The 21,950-nt window shown below is 45.1% G+C and overlaps 1 long non-coding RNA gene across 1 annotated transcript in view; it reads left to right on the top strand.

Annotated features, from left to right (window-relative positions):
- LOC140409594 (uncharacterized) overlaps positions 1-21,344 on the top strand; it is a 28,242-nt gene extending 6,898 nt beyond the window's left edge. The window contains exons 2-4 of the long non-coding RNA XR_011940416.1: positions 13,354-13,393; positions 19,842-19,941; positions 20,516-21,344. This is a non-coding gene — a long non-coding RNA (uncharacterized lncRNA). The remainder of the gene's footprint in view (positions 1-13,353; positions 13,394-19,841; positions 19,942-20,515) is intronic.
- Positions 21,345-21,950: the final 606 nt, after the last annotated feature.

Here is a 21,950-nt window from a genome sequence, read left to right as displayed (position 1 = left end):
GTCTGGGAACAACGGGGATGAAGCTGCTTTTGAACCTGTTGCTGTGTGTCTCAGACTTTTGTATCTTCAGCCCGATGGAAGGGGTTGGAAGAGAGAATATCCCGATGGGATGGTTCTTTGATTATGCTGCCCACTTTCCCAAGGCAGCGGGAAGTGTAGACAGAATCAATGGATGGGGGCAGGTTTGCATGATGGACTGGGCTGTGTTCGCAACTCTCGATAGTTTCTTACAGTCTTAGGCCGTGCAATTGCTGTACCAAGCTGTGATGCAGCCAGATAGGATACTTTCTATGGTGCATCTGTAAAAATTGGTAAGAGTCAATGTGGATAGGCCGAATTTCCTTAGTTTCCTGAGAAAGTATAGGCGCTGCTGTACTTTCTTGGTTGTAGCATCGACGTGGGTGGACCAGGACAGATTATTGGTGATGTTTACATCTCAGAATTTGAAGCTATCAACCATCTCCACCACAGCACCATTGATGCAGACAGGGGTGTGTACAATACTTCGCTTCCTGAAGTCAATGACCAGCTCCTTAGTTTTGCTGACATTAAAGGAGAGATTGTTGTCATTGCACCATGCTACTAGGTTCTCTATCTCCCTCCTGTACACTGACTCGTCATTGTTTGAGATCCGACCCACTGAGGTCTAACATCAGCAAACTTGTAGATGGCGTTGGAGCCACATTTTGCCACACAGTTGTGTGTGTACAAGGAGTATAGTAGGAGGCTAAGTACGCAGCCTTGTGGGGCCCCGGTATTGAAGACTATCATGGAAGAGGTGTTGTTGTTTATCCTTACTGATTGTAGTCTCTGGGTCAGGAAATCGAGGATCGAGTTGCAGAGGGAGTAGCCAAATCCTAGGCTTTGAAGCTTTTAGATGAGCTTGGCTGGGATTATGGTGTTGAAGGTGGAGCTGTAGTCAATGAATAGGAGTCTGATGCTCCAGGGATGAGTGTATGGCCAGGAAGACAGAATCTGCTGTGGACCGATTACGGCAGTATGCGAATTACAGTGGATCAAGGCAGTCTGGAAGTATGGAGTTAATGTGACTCATGACCAACTTCTCGAAGCACTTTGTAATGGTAGATGCCAGGACCACCAGATGGTAGTCATTGAAGCACATTGCTTGGTTCTTCTTTGGCATTGGCTTGATAGTAGTCTTCTTGAAGCAGGTGGAAACCTTGGAACAAAGTAGGGAGAGGTTGAAGATGTCTGCAAACAGACCCGCCAGTTGGTCCGCGCAGGATCTGAGTGCACAAACAGGGACTCCATCAGGCCCATTGCTTTTAAGAAGGCCAACCTGATTTCTGAGGCTGTGACGGTAATGGGTGTTTCCAAGGCTTCTGCAGTTGACAACGGTTTGTTGGCTTATGGACAGCACGGTAGCACAGTGGTTATCATAGTTGCTTCACAGCTCCAGGGTCCCAGGTTTGATTCCCGGCTTGGGTCACTGTCTGTGTGGAGTCTGCACGTTCTCCCTGTGTTTGTGTGGGTTTCCTCTGGGTGCTCCGGTTTCCTCCCACAGTCCAAAGATTTGCAGGTAAGGTGTATTAGCCATGCTACATTGCCCTTAAGTTAGGTGGGGTTGAAGGGTTACGGGATAGGGTGGAGGTGTGGGCTCTTTCCAAGAGCCGGTGCAGACTCAATGGGCTGAATGGCCTCCTTCTGCACTGTAAATTCTATAATTCTATGATTCCTGCTCAAATGAGCATAGAATGCATTGAGTTCATTACGGAAGGTCCACGGTTCCAGCGATTCTACTCGACTTTGCTTTGTAGCCCCTTATGTTGTTTAAGCCTTGCCACAACTGACAAGAGTCCATGTCGTTTTTCTGGGTACTCCAGCTTAGTCTGGTATTGTCTCTTGGCATCCCTGATGGCTTTGCAGAGATCATACACAGATTTTTTTGTGTAGATCAGGGTCACTTGTCTTGAAAACCTCAGACCTGGACTTCAGTGGATCTCCCGATTAAATCATGGTTTCCGGTTGGGGAACGCCCGTACTACCTTCTTTGGCACACAATCTTCTAACACTTGCTGCTGAAGTTTGTGACGGTGGTGTCATACTTGTCAATGTTGTCTGCTGAGTTCTTTAATATGGACCAGTCCACTGACTCCAAACAGTCACGTCGTCTTCTATTTTCTCAGATCAGCACTGCATGACCTTCTTAACTGGATTTCTCCGCTTAAGTTTCTGCTTATATGCCGGGAGAAGGAGTACAATCTTGCGGTCTGATTTTCCAAAATGCAGTCAGGGGATGGATCAGTAGGTGCCTTTGACGTTTATGTAGCAGTAGCCAAGGATGTTGGGGCCCCTGGTGGGGCAGGAGATGTGTTGGTGGAATTTTGGCAGTATTTTGGTTGGTCTGGTTGAAGTCCCCAGCCACGATGAACAAAGCTTCTGGGTATTCTGTTTCACTGTGTTTTATAGCGGTGTACAATTCATCAATGCCTTCTTCATTTCTGCCTGGGGTGGGATGTAGATGGCAGAAGTGAACTCCCGTGGAAGATATTATGGGCGTCACTTCCCAGTCAGGTATTCCAGGTCTGGGTAGCACTAGTTCACCAGGGTTGCCACACCTGAGCACCAGGAGGGGTTTCTGGTGAACAAACAGAAGTGTAGGGTACACATTTTAATCTGGTTAGCGGATTCAGAATGGACGGCCTCTTGCCTATCCTGGTCCTCTTGTGTGTGGATGTTAGCTGCCTATCTAAGCAGAACATAGCAAAACAAGTGAGAAGGCTCTTGGAGCTACCCTTGCAGATGCTTTGTGCTCTGACCAACACCCTCCACTCTCTGTCTCTCATATAAAAGCAGAAAGTTCTGGAAAAAACGCAGCCGGTCTGCTGGCATCTGTGGAGAGCTAAACCGACTTCCTCCCACCCTGCTTTCAGGAACATCTTTCCAAATGAGTCTGAATGATGTTTCTTTCAGAAGTGCTTTATTCAAGTGGTATTTCAAACTCCTTTAGGCAATGTGTTACTGGGCCCCATTACAGCTGTGTCCTCCTCCATTCTGTCATATACAAGAGATGATCAAAAACAATTCATTTTAAAATATTCATTCATGGCTAGGCCAGCATTTATTGCACATTCCTAATTGCCCTTGAGAGGGTGGTGCTGAGCTGCCTCGCTGCAGTGCATGTGGTATAGGTACACCCACTGTGCTGTAGGACAGGGAGTTCCAGGATTTTGCCCCAGCGACAGTGAAGGAACAGTGACATATTTCAATGTAATGGCGAGTGGCTTGGGGGGCAACATCCAGGTGGTGGCATCACAAGGCATCAGCTGCCCTTTTCCTTCAGGATGGTAGTGGTCATAGGTATGGAATGCATTGCCGAAGGAGCCTTGGTGAGTTCCTGAAGTCCATCTTGTAACTAACATACTGGCAGTGACATCGAGGGTTGATGAGGGTGATGTTGATAATATGCTATTCCAAAAGGCATTTTATACAGTACTGCATTACAGCCTTGTGAGCAAAGTTAATCTCATGAAATAAAAGGGAAAGCAGCAACATGGATACAAAATTGGCTCGGTGACAGGAAACAGAGGGTAATGGTGAAATGATGTTCTTCAGGCTGGAGGAATATTTGTAGTGGAGTTCTCCAGGTGACAATGTTGGGACTCTTACTTTTCCTAATATATATAATAAATACTTAGACCTCAGTGTACAGGGCATAATTTCAGGAATTTGTGGATGATATGCAACTTGAAATCATTGTGAACTGTGAGGAGGATCGTGTTGAACTTCAAAAGGACATAGGCAAGTCGATGGAATGGGCAGACAGGCGGCAGATGAAGTTCAATGTCAAGACATATGAAGTGATTTAGTAGGAGAGACAATATAAAAAAATACAATTTCAAAGTGGTGCAGGAGCAGAGGGATTTGGGTGCATAGGTATATAAATCATTGAAGGCAACATCTGTGGAGAGGGAAACAGAGTTAATGAGCCAGGTTTTCCGTGACCCTCCTGTGGTGATGTACATCAATGTAAATGCATGTAGGCTAGCTAGACACTAGAGGGAGCACCAGTGACATCACACACACACTCAACCAATAGATCATGTAGATAGGATACGACCAATGGACATTCACGATACACAAGGTGGTGACACGACCACAGGGGGGCATTACACCAACCCATATATAAAGGACACCACACACATGATCTGCCTCTTTCCAGTGGAGACAGTCAGTGAGTACAGACACAGGGTTGATTCAATATTACACCCACCACGTGGATTGCAGCAGCTGGTTAGTCAGTCAGGGTAGCTATAGTAGATTAGCAGTAGTGTCGAACCCGAGTAATACAAGCGTAAATAGTGTAATAAACATGTTGAAGTTATCTCCACGTCTGAACCTTCCTTTGTCAAGTGCACCACAAGGAAGACGCTTATGTTACACCGAGAACATAACAAATCACCTCCCATCCCACCATGCTGTGTTTTGTGGCAGCGGAGGGGCCTGCCATTGGCCGGTGTTAGGATCATCCGGTCCCACCACTGTCAAAGGTGTTTCCCTTGGTTTGCTACCTGCAACACCGGACCGGAAGGTCCCACCAGCAGGAGGGAGGGGCCAGAAAATTCCAGTCAACATTTTGATTCCAATATAATTCTTTGGAACCCTCATTTGAGTTCTATTAAAATTGAAACATGAAATCTACTTCTCTCTCCACAGATGCTGACAAAAAAGCCGAGTTTTCCAGCACTTTAGGTTTTTAGTTCAGACCTTCAGCATCAGCAGTATTTTGCTTTGATGGCAGGACAGATTCAGAAAGTAGTTAAAAATCAGTTAGTGTATAAAAGAGCAAGAAGATGGTATTGTCGTGGTAAAGTTGCTGGGCTAATAATGCAGAGGCCCAAGCTAATGCTCTGGATACATGGACCAAATCCCACCATGGCATCTAATAGAATTTAAATTCAATTGATAAATCTGGAATATAAGACTAGTCTCAGCAATGGTGACCATGACAACTTTCATCGATTGTTGTAAAAATCCATCTGGTTCACCAATATCTTTCAGGGAAGGAAATTAGTCATGGTTACCCAGTCTGGCATTCATGCACCCCAAAATGTGGAATATAAAGCTAGTCTTAGTAATGGTGCCTTCGTAGCATCTGTCTGGAAGGCCTCCTGGTCCCTAGTGGATATCAGGGCCTGGATTCTCCATTCTGGAGCCTCTGTGTTCCCTCCCGCTGAGAATCGCTACTGCTCTTGGCTGGTACAAGGAGCGGGGCCTGGTCTCTCCCATTCATCGTGCTAATTTATGTGTGAGGGAAAGCTTGCCAGATCCCGATATTGGGCGGCCATTTTGAACGGATGGCTTGATACGGAGGTCTGACAGCGGGCTCCATACCCCCGCCCCTCACAATGCAAATCCTACCGCCCCACTGACAAGTAGGGGCATTCTCCCCCCAACAGCACACATGCATGAGTGTGACCTGGGCCCCTCACAACCCCTCCAGGCCTTGCATCAGACCCCTCCCATCAGGCATCCCTATCAGACCCCGCATCAGAGACACCCAACAGAGACCCCAGCAGAAAACCCCCCATCAGAGACCCAGCCAAACAGAGACCCAACAGAGACCACCCCCATCAGAGACCCCCCCCCATCAGAACCACCATCAGAGACCCCTGTCAGCGACCCCCATCAAACCTAGAGGCCAGGTAGTTTCTACTGAGAAAAGGAGGAAGTGAAATCACATAACTCCATTTATGTGGTGAGGAGCTGTCAATCATAGCAAGAGTGGTTATGAACATATGGTTCACATCAAAGCTGAATAACTGAGATGTATTCAAGCATGAAGGGAAAGATAAATAAATAAACCTCCCACGCAGCTGTGTCTGGACCAATACAATTGTCAATCACTGGCTAATGCAAGATCCTGTTTTGTGAAATTGAATGGAAGATTTACAGTTTAATGGCTATCAAGATATTTGAAGCTCTTTGAAGTGTACTTGGCTTTGGAGGAAGCCTCTGACACTTGTAATAGCTGATGTTTTCAACATTTTTGTCAAGGCAGCTGATGTTAGGGAAGGGTAAGTGAAAATGCAATGATTTTTCACTCTACTGCCTGGATTGCTATTCAGCTTTCAGGGAGAGGTGATTGATGGGAGTCTCTGATGGGAGTCTCTGATGCGAGTCTCTGATGGGAGTCTTCGATGGGAGGTCTGATGAGTGGTCTGGTGAGGGCCTCTGTTGGGGGTCTCTGTTGGGGGGTTTGATGGGAGTCTGCTGGAGCGGTCCTGGGGGGGGGGTTCAGGTCACCCTCATGCGTGCGTGCTGTGGGGGGGGGGTGCAGGATGCCTGCACTTGTCAGCAGGTGGGGATGGGCAAGCATTTGCCTTACAGAGCATGGCTTCCGATGGACTTTGGGGGCAGCTCAGTTATGCTCTGACCCACTTGACCCACCTCAGCATCCACTGCGTCAGAGCAATGGTTGGGCAAACTTGCACCAAAGCCCCCTGGAGGATTTCCCACTAGGGGGCTGGTGCATAATGTGGGGAGGGGGGTATGGAGAATCAGGCTTCAAGCCTGTTAGTTAAATGGAAATTAAAATTGGTGATTCTCGCTCTCCTCCTGTTCATGTCTTGCAGCAAGACCTCCAGTGCTGTTTCAGAGGACACTGGCACATGCTCTTTACAACACTGTCTGCTGTACTTCCTGGGTAGGCTGGTTTTACAGCCATTTCAGTCTCCTCTTTGCGAGGTGCAAGCTGGCATTCGGCATTGCAGGCTAGCTTTAAGAACTGCTAGACTTGGATGAGCTTGGGCCCCTGCTGAGGCATGTGGCCACTCAACATTGAGCTTAGCACTGGCTGTATACGACAATCATGATAATGAGTTGGCAGTACAAAGTTTTAGCGCTACCTGCATCGAAAGAAATGGACAGAGGTTAATGAAACGTATCAATTTGTGCCCATTTGCAGGGACTATCCAATTTTGTTCCCACAGAGTCTACAGAACAGCAGGCCAATTTCATCATTGTAAGAGCACTTTCAGGAAATATAATGATTTATTTTACATTATTGTGTTATAAGCAAATTGAACTAAAGGCTTTATTAAATTGTGCCCTAACCTACAAATGAAATGAAGCATTACCTATTTAAGATGCCCTTAATCTTAAACGTCTGATTTAGCAAGTCTCCACTGTATCTATTTCAGTACATTTGCTGACAACAGTGAGAATTCAATGTCAGACATATTGTGCAGAACAGGATTGCAGTACATGGTCTGGCGGTTGCAAGTGCTTTAAAGGTACAGCCACAAATACAATTGATATGTGAAAGACATCTCTCTTGGTTGCCATTATTACGACTTGTGGTTTGTGGCAAAAGCTATCTCGAAGCATTTCATAACCATAAATAAATAGGAATGTCACTCTAAGAAGTGAGTTCGAAGAGTTTATGAAATGGTGAATTCTATAAGACCATAGTAACCCACAGGCAGTGCCTCTTGGGGCTATTCTTTCGTACTGATCCATTCCTCAGTGTGCCTTTTAGAAGGCAGTTGAGCAGTTGGATTCCAGAAGATTATAGTTGAAATTTCTGGGAATACTTTTCTGTAAGAATAAAAGTCCCAGTTAAGCCACCCCAGAGGAAGTAAAGAGCTGTGTTTTATAGTTATTGCTTGTAGACACTATTTTTCATTGTCTTGTAATAAGTATTAAATAGTTGCCAGTTCAGCATTTCCACATCAGTGAGCTAGCTTTACATCAGACAATCAATTTGATACAAACTGACATAAGCACATAGCACACACAGCTAGAATTGATCTGCTAAAATCACTATAGAATTTCCTGATGGGAATCAATGGTAAGGTGAAAGATTCTCATCTTTAGATTTCTTCCTTCCTGTGTCACCAATTCAATTTTGCCAAATTTAAAACACATTTCTAATTTTCTCGCCCAACCACACCCTCTGCCCTCTCACGAAAGCCATCTCTTCCGTCACATGAATAGAATCATCTCCATAGCATTTGTTGATGATGGTCTCCAAGGTGTGTCTTTAGTGGTGCGGTTGGTGCCATTTTGTTACTCTGCTCACTCATGGCAAGGCCTTACCCACACCTCCTGCCAAGCTCCACCTCTTAATTTAAAAAGATTCTGTGCACATGGAAAACATCAGCCAGCCAACATTACTGAATGAAGATCATAATATCTGGTCAGGCAAAAGCTACTGTAGGGTTTTTGCTGGCCTTAAAAGTAAGGTCATTTTGGTGCTAGCGTTAGCACTGTTGCTTCACAGCGCCAGGGTTCCAGGTTCGATTCCCGGCTTGGGTCACTGTCTGTGCGGAGTCTGCACGTTCTCCCAGTGTTTGCGTGGGTTTCGTCCGGGTGCTGCGGTTTCCTCCCACAGTCCAAAGATGTGCAGGTTAGGTGGATTGGCCATGCTAAATTGTCCTGAGTGTCCAAAAAGGATAGGTAGGGTTACTGGGTTACAGAGATAGGATGGAGGTGTGTGCTCTTTCCAGGGGCCGGTGCAGACTTGATGGGCCAAATGGCCTCCTTCTGCAGTGTAAGTTCTCTGAAACTATGATACTAAGTGGCCATCACTGGCAAGGTCGGAATTTGTTGCCCATTCCTAATTGCCCTTGAATTGAATGGCTCGTAGGTCCAATTCAGAGAGCAGTTAAGAGTCAAACGCAGTGCAGCTGCTTTGGAGGTTGGTAGGCCAGACCAGGCAAGGATGGCAGATTTCTTTCACGAGAGGGTATAAGTGAACCAGATGGGTTTTTACAACAATCGACGATAGTTTCAAGGTTACCATCACTGAGATTAGACCAGCCTTCAATTCCAGATTTTAGTAATTGAATTTAAATTCCACCAGATGCCATGGTGGGATTTGAACATGTCCTCTGGACATGACCACCAACTACATGTTATTGCTGTTTCACACATGCTTACTGTATAGGTGGTAAGCTTACTGTTTAGGTGGTATCGTGGAGTTGAAGTCCAAGATAAGCCATGATTGTATTGAATGGTAGAACGGGCTCAACAGGCCACGTTGTTTACTCCTCCTCTGATTTCTTATGTTTGTCTACAGATAGAAATTATTTTACCCAACAGCTAACAAAGAGCACATCAGAAGAAGGCACTAGTGTAGTGGGATTGTCACTGGATTAGAAATACAGAATCTCAGAGTTCGAATCCCACCACAGCAATTCAAATTCAATAGAAATCTAGATCTAAAAGTCTCATGATGACCACAAAACAATTGGTGAAAAATCCACCTGGTTCAGTGTACCCTTTAGAGAACGAACTCAGGACCCACACTGTGGTTGACTCTTAAATGCCATCTGAAATGACCTAGCAAGCCACTCAGTTGTATTAAAACTCTAAAAAGGTGGGTGGCATGTTAGCACAGTGCTTAGCACTGTTGTTTCACAGCACCAAGGTACCAGTTTCGATTCCCGGCTTGGGTCACTGTCTGTGCGGAGTCTGCACGTTCTCCCTATGTCTGAGTGGGTTTCCTCCGGGTGCTCCGGTTTCCTCCCACAAGTCCCAAAAAAGCTGTTAGGAGAATTGGCCATTTTGAATTCTCCCTCTGTGTACCCAAACAGGCACCGGAATATGGTGACTAGGGGCTTTCCACAGTAACTTCATTGCAGTGTTAATGTAAGCCTACTTGTGACACTAATAAACACTATTATTATTTTAAAAATAACTGCACCTTTAATTGGGTGCAAGTTGTTGGAGCAGAATCCTGGGCCGAGATTCTCCGACCCCCCCCCGCCGGGTCGGAGAATCGCCGGGGGTTGGCGTGAATCCCGCCTCCGCTGGTTGCCGAAGTCTCCGGCACCGGAGATTCGGCGGGGGCGGGAATCGCGCCGCTTGGCGGGCTCCCCGCGATTCTCCGGCCCAGATGGGCCGAAGTCCCGCCGCTAAAATGCCTGTCCTGTCGGCGTAGATTAGACCACCTACCTTACCGGCGGGACAAGGCGGCGCGGGCGGGCTCTGGGGTCCTGGGGGGGGCGCGGGCGATCTGGCCCCGGGGATGCCCCCACGGTGGCCTGGCCCGCGATCGGGGCCCACCGATCCGCGGGCGGGCCTGTGCCGTGGGGGCACTCTTTCCCTTCCGCCTCCGCCACGGTCTCCACCATGGCGGAGGCAGAAGAGAATCCCTCCACTGCGCATGCGTGGGAATGCCGTCAGCAGCCACTGACGCTCCCGCGCATGCGCCGCCCGGAGATGTCATTTCCGCGCCAGCTGGCGGGGCACCAAAGGCCTTTTCCGCCAGCTGGCGGGGCGGAAGTTCGTCCGGCGCCGACCTAGCCCCTTAAGGTTGGGGCCCGGCCCCCAAAGATGCGGAGCATTCCGCACCTTTGGGGCGGCGCGATGCCCGTCTGATTTGCGCTGTTTTGGGCGCCAGTCGGCGGACATCGCGCCGTTTCCGGAGAATTTCGCTCCAGGTGTCAGATTGAAAACTTTCCATATGTATGCCATCACTCTCTGTAGACTTCAGCAACTTAAAAGCACTTCCACTAATTCAACAGCAGCTGGTGGAATCAGTCAGATAGTAGCTTTGGGTCCCTTTAAATAGCACTGAAAATTGGGGTGTGAGGGCCATCCTGCTACGGAGCACATTTACAAGGTTATGCGAGGAAGTTAGTTGGAGCATTCGTGTTGAAAATGGCAGTTTTGACATGAAATCAGTGTTATGTACTGATTAATGTCATAATCTTCCATCGCTGTATACATCTGGCCTATGCTTCCAGCTGCAATGATAATGACCTACTCAGAATCGTGAACAGAAGGTGCCATTTTCTACCTAAACAGCACCTTTGTGCTAAAAATCCGAATGCTATGCAACCTAATCATGGAATCCCTACAGTGCAGAAGGAGGCCACTTGTCCCAACAAATCTGCACCGGTGCTTGGAAAGAGCACCCTACTTAAGCCCATGCCTCCACCCTATCCCATAACCCAACCTAAACTTTTGGACACAAAAGGACCATTTTGCATGTCCAATCCACCTAACCTGCACATCTTTGGATTGTGGGAGGAAACCGGAGCACCTGGACGAAACCCACACAGATACAGAGAGAAAGTGCAAACTTCATACAGACCTAAGGCTCCTGGAATTGAACCCGAGTCCCTACAGCTGTGAGGCAGAAGTGCAAACCACTGTGCCACCATGCCACCCTTGTTTCAGCAATGTTTCAGCAAAATTCTTGAATTATATATGAACAATGCCAAAATAAGGAAGCCTTGAACCTCAATTCTGATCATTCACTGAAATTGTTCTTTCATGGAGGTGCTGACATTGAGGGATTGATTTTAACAGTGACACACCTCAGCTGCACAGCAGTAGATAGTGCATTACATGGTATAACTTTCCAGTCCTTATAAAACAGTGTATCACCAATGTTTTAGTGCTATCAATACCATGAAAGATTTATACTATAAAATTGCAGAGGCTAGTTTAGCACTGGGGTAAATCGCTGGGTTTTAAAGCAGACCAAGGCAGGCCAGCAGCATGGTTCAATTCCCGTACCAGCCTCCTCAAACAGGCGCCGGAATGTGGTGACTAGGGGCTTTTCATAGTAACTTCATTTGAAGCCTACTTGTGACAAGCAAATTTCATTTCATTTCATATCATATGACCCATCACAAGCTATCCAAACTTACATCTTAAAAAAGGTAATATTTATATAATGTGTTCTGTTTGAAGTTTATAAAACATGTAGTGCGGAGTGATGGAAGTATCCACCTTGGACAATTGAAGTGTTTCACCATCAGGGGCTTCCATTGAAGTCCATTCACAGAGTGCATTATGGGTCACATTGTCTCAATATGGTCAGGTTGTGCTCCATGGTTGTACTTATAAAAGTAAGCAAACTTTCTGCAGAACTTTGGCCTGAGTCTTTCTCTTCACATTGGTGAACCAAAATTCTTTTGGAAAATGTAATAGCATGACTATTGAGCACACTCTGGCCACAGTGATGTTAGGCTTCCAGAATGCAGTAAATTAAGTATTGGTGACAAACACAAATGCCTTAAGATGAATACGTCAACAGTACAGCAATGTGAGGTCCAAGACTCTTTATATAATCTTGTTGAAGAGAAAACAAAGGGCTTAATTTAACCAAAAGATTCCAAAGTGTAATTTTGGGCATGTTTGGTGCACTATTTCTTGCTGGCTTTTTGGGTGAGATCTACACCGGTATTTACCCACTCTCAAGATGCGATTTACCAGCTGCATCCCATCATAATTGGGATGGGTCGCGGCCAGTAGATCCCAGGAGAGGCCTCTTCCTGGATTCCCGACAGTCGTTACGCCTCGCTAGATCTAATAAGGTCTGCTCGTCGGTGCTCCTCAGTGCAGGAAATGATACAATGTGTGGCCTCATGGAGCGTTCCCCATTGAGGACTAAAAGAAAAACAGAGTAACGTTAGAGAGCAAGGTCGACCTCTCTAATCCCGCACAGCGTAGACTTTTCTTTTGGCTAGATCGCACCCAGAGTCATTTTATTGGACCTTGGGTAGTTTCTATCCGGTCTAGCCCACACTTCGAAATGTTTTCAGCAATGAGGATTTGAATTCACTGGCCAGACTGGCTCCTCAGAGATCTGGCCACCATTTTGAAAGGATGCCCTGATCTCTAAGTGAGATTAAGGGCCCTAAATGCCTCCCACCCATGGGCAATGTTACCCATGCACATGTGGGCATTACCCCCCCCCCCACATCCAAGTGAGTAGACTCCGCTATGGGGTCACTGGGGACCCTCCTTTTAGGCCTTTCCACCCTCCATTTTGGGCCTCCCCCTTTCAGGACCCGCACCCTTCACCTCCCAACCTTTATGAAGCTCTTTCATACCTGCCCTTCATCCCGTACCCTTCATACCCCCCTCACCCCCCCCCTTTCATTGGCATGGCCCACTTCTTGATATTGGCAACCTGTCGCCCGGGCACCCCAGTACTCCCACCCAGGCACCAGGCCAGCACCTTGGCACTGCCACCCTGGCACTGCCAAGGTGTCTGGGTGCCAAAGGGAGCCACCATGCTCCTGACCACTCAGGGGTCTGCAATGACCTAGAAAACTCCCCAGCCACCATTACGCCTAATCCTCGCTTGTGTGGACCAGTATTAAATGGTGCTAGGTCCAGGCCTTGAGGAGGAGGCCTTTAGTTGCCAGGCGCCGGGAGAATGCGGTGCATGCATATTTAAATGAGCCGAATAGCCAGTGAGGGTGAGATTCAGATTGTGACATCTCGTGAGATTTCATTATCTCGAGAGATTTAGCGGCTTCGTCACGTTGGGTGCAACTAAGCCGTTCGATCGCGCTCAAAATCTTTAATGCAGGATCACAGTAAAATTCTCTTTTAATTCCATTCATTTGATTTCTTTTTAAACAGCCAGATATTCTTGAATACGAAGAGAAAGTGAAAACAAAAGGTAAATAAAAAACCCAAAGCAAATATGAAAATAAAATTATAAATTTAAGAACATAAAAGGAATTCTATCAAATTTTCCAAAGTTCTGATCAGTGACATGGAATTATTAATAGAATCCTGTCTAAACATGAACAGATATTCTTAATGTTTCCTGGCACCAATAAATCTGTTTATATTTTCTTATTTAACATTACTTCTCATCTCATTCTGTGTATGTAGTGTTGGAGTACAAAGAACATTAGAAATATGCATTTAATCCATCGCACTCTCTCCCAGTGGCCCCCTCCCCATGGCTCTCTCCCTGTGGCCCACTCCCCATTGCTCTCTCTCCGTGTCCCTCTCCTCGTGGCTCTCTCTCCGTGACCCTCTCCTCATAGCCCACTAGTCCGCCTTTCAGTAGTCAACACAGGGTGAAAACCGTCTCCAATTGGACAAGCTGTAAGGACAGTGTTTCCAATGGTTGCTGCTACAGAGCCCCAGGGTTTCACAGAAGCTAGCAGAAACGTTGCAGAACAAAATATTCCCATCTCATATAAGAGTGCGTGGTCCAGTCTTCACAATCATGAAATATCTGTTTGTGTGTTTCTTTTAATTCTCAGCGACAATTTTTGCTGAAGAATATGATCAAAACTCAGCCATCCGGCTGGTTTAAAGTAGTTAACCCTTTCAAACGCTGGAATAATCATTTGAGAATAAAACATGCGAATGATGCACAAACTTAAGTCTCGTTTGAACTCAGTCCCAGCTTCAGCTTGGAGTATACCTGTGTGTCGATTCCATTATCAGTTAATAGTTTGCGGTGCAGTGATTATTTACCCTTTATTCGTGTAAATTGCTGTCTTCACGTGACATGACCAAAACATAGCGATTGACTTCAAAGTGTGTCTGCCAAACACAGATTCGAACATTTCAGGGTGGAACCATAAGTATTTGTTTTTGAGGCAAATTGAAAAATGTCAGAAATACAGAAGATGCAAAGGGGAAAGTCTGACTGATGATTCAGAAAAACACAATGTGGCTTTAATCCACAACTTGCCAACCATGAAGTTGTTCCAACCTGAACAGGGAAGCCCCTGGAAAGACCTAAGCATGAAGACACAAAGTGTTAGCTGACCATAAATTATGGCATCTTGAGAAAATATGTCTGGCTCGTTTTTCCTGCATGAGAAATAATAAGCATTCTGGGAGTTGAGAAAGTAACAAATCTCAAGGTGGTGGCTCTTGTTGTTTAGTAAGTCTAGCATTGATCAACTTCATTTAACAGTGATCATTAGAATTTGTATGTACAAGGTGTGCTTATCATTGTAGACCATGCACTGTATTTGTTTTGGGTCAAATGTAAACAGTTTGGCCACAAAATACAGTTGCTTAGCGCTTATATCTTTGTTACTATGGGTGCCATTTCTGGTCCAAAGTGTCCTCTGCTACTTCTGGTGCTTGTGATACAAAAATACATTTTTGTAAGGGTGCTAGTGTGGACCATAGAGAGTAAACACTAGATGTGTGCAGAACAGAAAGGTTGTGACATCAGCCAGCATATTATGCTGATTTGACACTATTGGGGCCAATTTCAACCTAAACATTCCAGCGAATGCCTTATCTTAATACAACTGGACATGGATTCAGTGGCAGAAAGGACCTTGCACCAGCTGATTGACTTTGACTGATTGCTGTCGAGTTAGTAAAAGTGTTTGGTGATTTGTAATGCTATTTAAAGTTTTAAAAAATTCTTTCATTGGATGTGGGCAATGCTAGCAAGGCCAGCATTTGCTGCTCATCCGAAATGCCCTCGGCTTGCTGGGTCATTTCAGAAAGCAGGTAAGAGTCAACCATATTGCTGTGTGTCTGGATTGTAGGTATGGAGATAAGATTGGCAGATTTCTTTCCTCATATACATTAGTGAACCAGATCGGTTTTCTTTAATGATAGCTTCATGGTCACTATTAGATTCATGGTCACTATTACCGAGACTAATTTAATATTCCAGATTTATTAATCAAATTTAAATTCCACCAGCTGCCATGGTGGGATTTGAACCCATGCCCCCAGGGCATTAGCCTGGGTCTCTGGATTACCAGTCCAGTGGCATTACCATTATGCCACAGTCTTCCCTCCAGTTTTTGAAATGTACAGGGAGTGATGTGACACATAGTGAAGGCCTTGGTTCTGACTTCAAGGGTTCATCTCAGAACGCTTGTTCCTTGTCATGAGTGCTATCGTTCAGGAAGGTCACTGAGACTTTGTATCCCAAGAGATATTAATATATTACATTCTGTCTTGCCAGGGAGGTGTCAGAACCTCAGTTCTAGTGATAGTGCTTCTACAATGATGGGCGGCAATTCAGGATTCTGACCCAGTGACAATACTGAACAACACTGACATTATTGGGCGACATGGTGGCATAGTGGTTAGCACCACTGCCTCACAGCGTCAGGGACAAGGGTTAGATTCCGGCCTCGGGTGACTGTGTGTGAGGTTTGTACATTCTCCCCATCTTCGCGTGGGTTTCCTCCGGGTACTCCGGTTTCCACCCACAGTCCAAAGATGTGCAGGTTAGGTGGATTGGCCATCCTAAATTGTTCCTCAGTGTCCAAGTTAGGTGGGGACATGGGATTGCAGGGGTGTGAGCCTAGGTATAGTGCTCTTTCAGAGGGTCGGTGCAGACTCAATGGGCTGAATTGCCTCCTTCTGCACTGTAGGATTATATGATTCTACGATTCTAATGCAGAAATGATGGTAAATATCCAAGGCAGGATGATGTTTGTCCTAATGAGGAAGTTAGAGATGATGGTATTTACACAAAATGCTAACTGCGTTCTTGGTGGGGGAGTTTGTTGGGGTGGAAGATTCCATCGGAGGAACTTTGCTGAATTGCTACATTGCAAATTCGGTTGTAGAGAAAGTAAATGTTGAATTCAGTGATGGATATCAATCAAGCAAATTGCTTTGTTCTGGATAGTGTTGAGCTTCTTGAGTGTTGTTGTGGTTTCACCCATAACAGGGACTGGTGAATATTCTATTTCTGACTTCAGCCTTTAGAGAGGCTTTAGGAGGTCAGGAAACCAGCCATTTCTCATGGAGTGCACATCCTCTGTTTCTTTCTTGTAGTCAGTGTATTGATGTAGTTGGTATTACGATCCAGTAAGGCACCAGTAACATATTGTTTAAAATGGACAACGGTTCAAGTCCCAGTTACCCCCTAACAGAATAAAACCATAAGATTCCATGGTTTTAAAGAAACAAACAAAGCTTTAATATACACAGTCAGCAAAGTAAAACAATTTACAATATCTATCTTATACACTAGCATTTATGAACATAAATATGAATTAACAAACAAACTATGGTTGAACACATCACATTGCATATCAAATATCAGATGCAACCACAACAGTTTTCTCAAAAGCACACCCAGATGTCAGTGACTTGGTGAGTAACAAAATCTTGCTAACTCCCTTCAGAGGCTCCCAATGGTTCAATCTCTCCTCCTGAGACTGTGTCACATGGGAGTTACAAGTTCTACTCCTGCCTGCAATTATCGGCTCTTTTTTTTTTCATAAACATTTTATTGAGGTTTTTTTGGGTGTTGTAACAGCAGCAATATAAACAACATACATGAGAATATAAACATAGTGCAAATACCACCTCCCTCCCCAACAGGTCCCACCATTAACTAACTCCCTAATCTACGTTACCTACCCCCCCCCTGCTGACGATTAATTTTCCACGAAGAAGTCGATGAATGGTTGCCACCTCTGGGCGAACCCTAATAGTGACCCTCTCAAGGCGAACTTGATTTTCTCCAAACAGAGAAAGCTTGCCATGTCCGATAGCCAGGTCTCCGACTCCGGGGCCCTTGAGTCCTCCAAGCTAATGGTATCCGCCTCCGGGCTACCAGGGAAGGAAAGGCCAGAATGTCTCCACCAGGGAAGCAAAGGCCAGAACGTCTCTACCAGGGAAGCAAAGGCCAGAACGTCTTTTCGGCTCATTTTTGACTCTTTTGCTGACTGCCAACTTCATTAAGTTGGCACAGTCCTTGGACTCCTCTGAACTCCAGTCTCCTGGCTGCACCAAACTATAAATCGCTTACAGAGGTTCTTCTGAACTCTAACTCTCACCAGCATGGAACGAGTGACCTTCTACTACCTTCTCAGCTTCCAGGACTTCTCCTGAGCTCTAATTGTCTGGAGCCTGCTAATGCAACCCCCGCACCCCCAACCAGGCTTCTTTCTGAGCTGCAAACCACATGAAGTTCAAACTCCATGTAGTAAAGACAAATAAATGGAACCTTAAGTTCCATCAATCTCTAAAACAATGTAGCCTTTAAGGTTCACTCAATTCTTTTAAACTAATTTAGCTCTTGTAAAACAAAACACTTCTTTGAATTGTACTTCTTTGCAAGTAATGTAGACACAAGTCAGCGCAATTCAGCAGACAAATGTTAAAGTCCACTTTTGGGACTTTAGCGGGGGTTTTCTCGGCGGCTGTAGTGCTGAGAAACACCCAGCTATTCAATGGCACTTTGCCTTTTTTTGGCCTCAGGGAGTTTCTCCCTGCCAAGTCCGCACAGAATGATTTCCTGCTGGTGAGCTGATCTCGCCAGCAGGAACGGCTGTTCGTAGATCACGCCCTCATTTTAATCGGCGACCCAGATCTTTTCCCGACCCCTTTTCAAGCCTCCTCCGGCTTTATCAACCCCAAATCTTGTCAAGGCTCCTGTGAACCCCCCCTCACCCCCTCCAATTGGCAAGCCCCCCCTGGGCCCCGGCCCAACCTCTGGCACCTGGGCAGAGTGCCAGGCTGGTAGTGCCAATGTGCCGGGTGCAAGGAGAGTGCCAGGGTACCACCATGCCCTGTCCCCGACCACTCTGAAGTCTCCAATGGCCTGCAAAACTGCCTCCCTGCGGTGCTGTGTGGAGCAGTACTAAACAGCGCCCTGCGTGGTCTCCCAGGCGCCGTTGCATCCCAGGATCCGGGTGAATCCGCCGTCCGGGTATTTAAATAAGCGATTAGTGCTCAGCGAGGGTGGGATCCAGATCATGCTGCATGGAGTGAATCGGGTGACTCCCGATTGGCCCAACTAGGAGCTCGATTTGGGACATTCGTGCAACTCACCCATTGTGCCCGGATCCGCGCCGGGCTTACCGTTGTCACTGAATCCCGTCCCATGTCTCCAGCTCTCCAGTAAGGTAAGCCATCTCATTTTTATGATCTTATCTTTTTAGCTCTTAACTCCGTAAGTCAACATGGCCTCAAAGTTTAATGTGGAATTGATTCCACGCTGCTTTAGTTACATTTAATCTCATTTTCCATAGAATCCATACAGTGCAAAAGGAGGCCGTTTGGCCCATCAAGTTTGCACTGACCCTCTGAAACAACACCCCACCTCGTCCCAGTCCCCCACCCTATCCCCGTAACCCTACCTAAACCACACATCTTTGGACACTAAGGGGTAATTTAGAATGGCTAATCCGCCTAACCTGAACAATTTTGGACTGTGGGAGGAAACCGGAGCACCGGGAGCAAACCCCCATAGACACAGGGAGAACGTGCAAACTCCACACAGTCATCCAAGGCCGGAATTGAACCCGGGTCCCCACGCTGTGAGGCAACAGTGTTAACCATTGTGCCACCATGCCGCCCTACTTAGATCTAAACTTTACCTCCAAAATATTAACACAAACATATTGAGCATACTTGCACAAATGTTTTCTGCCACTAGTTTTCATGGATCTGGATATTATTGAGATTCTTTTCTAGGATAACAAAAAGTCTTACTTTGTCTGATGAATTGTGAATGAAACTGAACACTGTAAACTAATCAGTTTGAGCTGCACTCCTAACCTTAAGAAAAAAATATTAAAGAAGCAGCCGAAGATGGTTAGACCAATCCCACCTCCCTCAAATTCTGGGGATTTGATGACTCACTTCCAATAAATGTAATCCTCTCACTCTGTTAGGTATGGGACTCTAGCCACTGGAGCAGTTTCCCTCTGACCCCCATTGTCTTCATTATTGTTCAGGAAACCCGGTGCCATACTCACTCTAAACATTGCCTTGATGTCAATGCCAGTTGCTTTCACCTCTCCTTTAACATTCAGCTCTTGGATCGAAGTCTGGTTCAAAACTGTTATGAGGTCGAGAGCCAAATGGTACTGGCAGAACCTGAACTGAGCAATAGTTAGGTCATTGGTGACTAACCGTCACTTGATGACATTATTGAATGACTCTGATTATCACTTTACTGGTGATTGGCAAAAAGATTGTAGTATCTCACTAGATTAGACTGTTTTTTGTGATTGGAGAAACATTGGCAATTTTCTACATTGCTGGTTTGACGTCAGTATGTTAGATGCTCTGAAATAGCTTAGCCAGTGGAGTGGCTTTGCTTTGATGCACATTTCTTCATTTTTATCTTCATTAAACGATTACCGTTTCTGTGTCCTGAGCACCCAGCTACTTCAAGCAAAGTGAACCAAATTGACTGGACAGTCATATATAGCTGGAGAAGGCTGAGTAGGGACATCCAAGCAACATTTTTGGCTGAAGGTATTTGTGAGAGTCTGAATGCTATTTGATATAATACAATTTCAAAACCGAAGGGCGAGCTACAGTGAGGGGAAGGCTTTCCATTTTGACCAAAAATTAAATTTTCATGCTTCATCTTTGTTGTAAACTGCTGCTGTAGCTTTGTAAAATTCAGAGTAAATGTGAAATATTATTCATATTAACCGGGGTTCAACTGATTATGCATTAAATTCTTAATTAAATGTCAATTGCTCCCATTCAGTGTTAGCTGTGCTATATTCATATTAACAGGAATATAGCTGATCGTGCACTCAGATTGTAATTAAATCATGATTGCTCTCTTTTATGTACTGTCACATTTTACTAGCTTTATCTGGTAGATGTTGACATAAATGAAAAATATGTTACAGTTATGAACAAAATGATACTAAAAAGAATTAATTAAATGAAAATGATGGTATAAACACCATGCAGCGACTCCTTTGCTATTGGGTTAATCCCCGAAGCCATTCTTTCCTTCGTACAACAAAGGATATCAAATAACCCAGAGGAAAAAAGGCCTGGCAAGAATTCACGGAACATTTCCATTTTGCAGGTACTATACAGTAACACGAAGCAGTAATTTAAGATGCAGAAGTTAAACTAATACCACCCTTCCGAGAAGAATGGAAAAAGACATGAAGTGTTTTTTTCAAGGCGTGCCCATAAATAAGACAACGTTGCGAAAAAAAGGAGCTACTTAATAAGTGTTGATGGAGTATTGCTTCAATTTGATTGCTGTGTCTTAATAAGGGAAGCTTTCTCCATGACAGATTAAAGAAGACATTCATGATGTCAGTGCCAAGTGGACTGTTTTGCAAATCCAGGGCAAGACACCATGTTGGTTTACCACAAGGAAAGTTTCTGGGTTGTCGTGCAATAACAAGTTTCCGCAGTTTAATTCCAACGGTTCTGCACCTTGCTGGCGGGGTCTTTATGTCTCCGTAATGTTATCTAAGGACAGCACTGTTAACCATTATGCATCTCTTCCTCTTTGGTCTGGGAAGTGAAAACTATTGATTTACACTAAATAAAAACAAGTTAATTCTCTATTTGGACATTGTGCTTAGAGGCAAATTGACTAGATGAAAAAAGAAACTTGAACAAATTCAACAGAGTAACATATAGTATTAATCAGGAGTGCAATATATATTCATGAAGAAAATTTAATGCAGAAAGTCAATTACTGAATAAGTGTTGGCAACATATGGTATGAATTTATTCAATGTACTGAGGCTCTGATAGCATGGAAGTAATAAAGTACTGCCACTGCTGTATCTGATTGTAGTTAGGCGCACAGTGGAACTGGTATGTTGCTTTTCATCTATATGTTAGAAGCTGAACTATTAAAAATCTTAAAGCTGGTGCTGCAATGAGTGACAGTTAACGTACAATATTATAGTTATGAAAAAATAAATTGAAAATTGTAACAGTTTTTTTTAACGCAAGCTTGATTTCACTAAACAATGGGAATTTTGAGATATTGTTTTGCAGCCTACCCTTGAATAATAAAACCATGATTGTAGGTCCAAAGAGACTAATATTTCCTGTAAAACCTTACTGTGAGCTGCACCTTCATGCATGGTTTTATGACTCACATTGCTACCATTGATCTGTCACTGACCTCAAGCAAGGTAGTGACTTCCAATGGTGCTCCCTGGGAAGGCTTCCGAGATCTGTCATAAACATTTGGAAAGGTACACAGACACCAAAGAGCAAAACAAACGGGTTAAGGAGGGGACCCGGCTCCTTTAAGAATGATCAATATTTGGAGGAAACCGTGACACAGATATAATAAAATAAAATAAACAATGCCACACTTTAGTATGAGGAAGCTTCACTTCTTTGAACCCTCTGAGCAGTATCAAGTATCTGTGCAAAGCAGGGATGTGGAAAAAATTGTAAGAGGTGCATGACACGGAGTAAAATTAAAAAGGGAGCAAGAAAGGGAGGTAAATGTTAAATATGAACACTCAGGCTGTATTAACTTG

This window comes from Scyliorhinus torazame, chromosome 3 (assembly GCF_047496885.1).
Source record: "Scyliorhinus torazame isolate Kashiwa2021f chromosome 3, sScyTor2.1, whole genome shotgun sequence".
NCBI lineage: Eukaryota > Metazoa > Chordata > Chondrichthyes > Carcharhiniformes > Scyliorhinidae > Scyliorhinus > Scyliorhinus torazame.
The sequence above is the reverse complement of the archived record's forward strand: the minus strand, read 5'-3'. Positions and strand labels throughout refer to the sequence as shown.